Genomic DNA, 4,209 nt, shown 5'->3' with positions numbered 1-4,209 from the left:
TGCTCCCCATGGCTCGGCCAGGCCTGGGGTTTCCTCCAGGCAGCTGCACATACTCCCCTGCCCTTCCCTGCCCAGGGGATTCAAGGACATACATCCCCTTAGCCTTCTGACCTCACCAAGGCGAGGCCCTGTGCCTGCTGTCAGACCAGAACATGCTGGCCTCTGTCTCCTTCATCTCTGGGCCCCCCAGCACTTAGCAAATCATGGTCGCTGGGAGCGACGGCTGCATTAAATTGAATCACCCAGGGCATGTTCTTATCTCGTTCCTGCTCAGGCTTGGCTCCTCTCGCGTCTGAACCCATAAGTCAGCCGCTGTGTTCTGTGAGGCTGAGAGGCCCAGCTCACCCGATTAGAATCACGGTCAATATCTGCTTTATTGTCCTTCCACACCAGCACGGGCCACGTGATCGATCGCCCTCCCCGCAGCTGATAAGGAGGCTCTCTGAGGTCAGACGGGCCCTCGGGCTCCTGGGCAGGAGCACCCGGCCTCCCAGCTCCAGAAGCTGTGCCTCCTCCAGCTCACCCACCCCCACGCTGCCCAGTGACTCTCAGGAGGAGAGGAGCTGATGTTGCTGCATCCATGGTGGGTATGGCTGGTGGAGACACTGATCTGGGGGCCTGTATGGGAATGAGGTGGCCCTGGTCATAGCACAGAATACCAGAGCATGACACTGTCTACCACCCCCGGGGGGCTTCCCAAGCAGAGCTGAGTGAATGGCACCTGGTGCCACTTGCTCTCATGTGTCACTTGTCACCTTTGGGCTCACACCTCAGCACACCCCCCAGAATGACCCAGCCTCCACTCACAGGTCATCCTTCCTGAGCATTGTGGGGTCAAAACCTGGAAGTCCTGAGGCGCCCCCAAAAGTGTGTCCTGCCCTGGCAGGGTGAGGAAAGGTGGGTGAGCTCACGGTGGAGGGGACAGCAGGGTGAGCCATCACATCCCTGTCGCACGTGGCGCTGTGGCTCAGACAACCTGGCCCCAGCATTGGCAGCTGTGGAGGCCCTGCAGCCCACAAGTGCTGTAGTGTGAAGATGCACTAGTGCTGTAGTGTGAGGATGCACAACTGTTCCACGTTTTCTGTTTCACTCGAGTTTGGTTTTCTGCTTCGCCCCACATCCCAAACTGTTCCTGGCTGGTCACACCTGCCCTCCTCCAGGAGTGGGAGCCAAGCCCTCTGGCTGTTTGTCCTGCTCTTTCAGAGCCCGCACTTGCCCTGTGGCCCTGGGTGCAGACAGCAGCTGACTGGCGAGGGCCCCTGCCCTCCAAGGCTCCTCAAGGCACACCCACACCACTAGCAGAGCCGCAGACGACACTGGACCCACCATAAGGTTTCCGTCAGTCCTCAGAGTGACTCTGAGAGAAGGGCGCTTTCATTCCCATTTCACAGATGAGGAAATCAAGACTCGGAATGTCCTGGTCCCTTTCCACAAGGCCTCGCCTTGTCTGCTCCCACAAAGGACTTACCTCTTCAGGAGGACCTGGCCCCATGGTTAGAGAAGTGAGTGAATATCAGCTGTGGGGCACCCAGAGCAGTTGCCATCTTCTGCTCTGTCCAGCCTGGGAGCCCCGGAAGGAGCCTGCAGCCTGAATGCCTCCCGAGCCAGCTCCTCTCCAGACAAGCATCTTGGCCCCCAGGTGTCCCAACAGACATTCAGCACACAAAGGCAGGTGACATGCAGGTGCCCCTTTAGCTGGCCCCTGTGTGGGAGGGGAGGTGAGGGGCATTTATTTGACATTTACCTGAGGCCTGCCTTGGCCCTGCACAGCTGCCCTGCTCAGAGGCGGGGCCGCAGTACGCTCCAGGGTGAGTGACTGCTGAGTCTCACCCTCTGCTCTGTACTGGACCATTGAGCCCAGATGGCACTGGCCATGACAGCCTTGGCCCAGGCACTTAGAGACTTGACTCTTCCAGCCACAGGGATGGCAGCAAAGAGGCAAGACCTCCCTGGAGCTCACGGAGAGGCCTGGTCTTTCCACCTCTCAGCTCTGTCCTCCTGCAGAGGCCCCTTTTCCCACTCCTGTCCCCTCCTCATGCTGCTTCTCACACTGGAACAATCATGTCCATTAGTTGTCATAGCAACTGAGGCAGGGCAAAGTCATCCTCTAGAAGGGGCCCTGTGCAAATTATGGCATTACACCAACTTATTGCCAATCTTTTTAATTAAAACATTTTGCTTTCAACTCGGCTAATGGCAGAGATCAGTAAACAGGGGAGATTGAATTACCGGTATTGAAGCTCCCCCAGCTCTTAAAAGGCTTAATTACTGGTGGGACCACAGAGAGGCAAGGAGGGGCTGTCAGCGAGCAGGTGGGCCTGACCCACCAGGGCCGCGTGAAGGTGATCAAATGGAGCTCCAGCATTAAAAAATTTTAAACTCTTGAAGGACAGAATGAGCTACTAGAATTATGGCTACAACAGTTCTCTTTCCAGGAACTATGACGTCATGTTGCTGGCTGCTGAATTTCTGTTTAATTAAATTGCCTATTTGACACCTAGAGGCAGAACTGGGTGTCCATGGTGTGGCTGACTGATAAGCCAGGACCCTACTTGCCCCAGAGACCCAGCCTCTTACCCAGGAGGGGAGGAGGGGAGGGAATGCTGCCCCCACCCAGGCAGTTCACATCCTCCTGACAGGAGCCCAGGGATCCCTTCCCCTCAGCGTGTCTGGCAGCTTCACAGCAGGAGGTGCCCTCAGGTGAGCCCCATTTAGGGAGGAAAACAAAGGCTCCCAAGAGATGAGTCTCACCCAGCCAGGGTCACAAAGGGACTAGAATCCAGCCCTGGCCAAGGCTCCTTTGCCAATCAAGAATTTCGCTAATTACAGCCCTCTCCTTCCTCTCTTCCAGGTTACCTGATGCCCAGGTAGGAACTGCAGCTATTTTTAAACAGAGATTTCCTACAAATTAAAAATGCTTTGAGTATGTGTGAATACATGGATGTGAATGTATGTGTAGTTGAGTGTGTTATGTGTGTATCTGTGAGTGTATATGTGTGAATGCATGTTGTGTGTATAAGTGTGCATGTGTGTGATGTAAGTCACGTGTATATGTGTCCACATGTGTGTATATTGTATGTGTATATGCATGAGTGTATAAGTGTGTATGTGTGAGTGAGTGTGCAAGTGTATATGTATGAATGTATGTTGTGTGTATAAATATATGTATGTGTGAGTGCATGTCATGTGTATATGTGTTTTTGTGTGTGTTGTGGTATAAGTGTATACGTGTGAGTATATATGTGTTTGTGGGTGTGTATGCATGAGTATGAATATATGTCATGTGTACATGTGTGAGTGTGTAAGTGTATATGTGAGTGTGTATATGTTTGAGTGTAAGAATTGTGTGAGTTGTGTGTGGGCGTGTGTGTATATTACATGGGCATGAGTATAGACACTTCTAGGCTCTTTGTTCTTAAGGGTTGGGGACCAGCTAGGGTCCCTGTAACAGAGTAGAATTTGATTCCTCGTGAATGAAATTGACATTACAGAAGCACCTAAACCAAATTATAGCAAAAGGCAAAGGGATAAAAGACATACCCAGAAAATACGAGAACAAAACACTAGAAAAGCTGACATGGTGCTTTTTACTAACTAACAACAGACACAACAGAATGAAGGCAGGAAGCACTCACAAGGGTGAAGAGGGACACTACAATGCATTTACCAGTAGGACTCACTAACCATGAACTTGTGAGCGCTTAATACCATAATCTTGCTGCAAGCTGACAAATTTGCCACCTCAGTGTAAGCTTTAAGACATTTTCTTGTCAGAAATGGATAGCTCAGGGCTGGGCGCGGTGGCTCACGCCTGTAATCCCAGCACTTTGGGAGGCCGAGGCAGGTGGATCACTCGGAGTCAGGAGTTCGAGACCAGCCTGACCACATGGTGAAACCCCATCTCTACTAAAAATACAAAATTAGCTGGGCGTGGTGTCACACACCTGTAATCCCAGCTACTTGGGAGGCTGAGGCAGGAGAATTGCTTGAACCTGGGAGACAGAGGTTGCAGTGAGCCGAGATTGTACCCATTGTACTCCAGTCTGAGGGACAAGAGTGAAATGCTGTCTCAGAAAAAAAAAAATAAAAAGAAAGAAATGGATGGTTCAAGGAGATAAAAAATTAAGAAAATTAGGAAGTAAAAGGAAATTAGGAAGTCTCATGAAATTAAAAAAAAAATCATATAGTACACACTCTCTGACCATGTAA

General features: G+C 51.5%; 1 long non-coding RNA gene across 1 annotated transcript; it reads left to right on the top strand.

Annotated features, from left to right (window-relative positions):
- The first annotated feature begins 443 nt into the window (after nucleotides 1–443).
- Nucleotides 444–2,934, top strand: LOC139356093 (uncharacterized). The gene is made up of 3 exons (XR_011607475.1): nucleotides 444–583; nucleotides 1,392–1,668; nucleotides 2,852–2,934. It is a non-coding gene; the product is annotated as an uncharacterized lncRNA (long non-coding RNA).
- The last annotated feature ends 1,275 nt before the right edge of the window (nucleotides 2,935–4,209 follow it).

The sequence above is a fragment of the Macaca nemestrina genome, chromosome 9 (genome assembly GCF_043159975.1).
Source record: "Macaca nemestrina isolate mMacNem1 chromosome 9, mMacNem.hap1, whole genome shotgun sequence".
In the NCBI taxonomy this organism is placed as follows: domain Eukaryota; kingdom Metazoa; phylum Chordata; class Mammalia; order Primates; family Cercopithecidae; genus Macaca; species Macaca nemestrina.
Note: the sequence above shows the minus strand (reverse complement) of the source record. Positions and strands in the feature narration are given on the sequence as shown.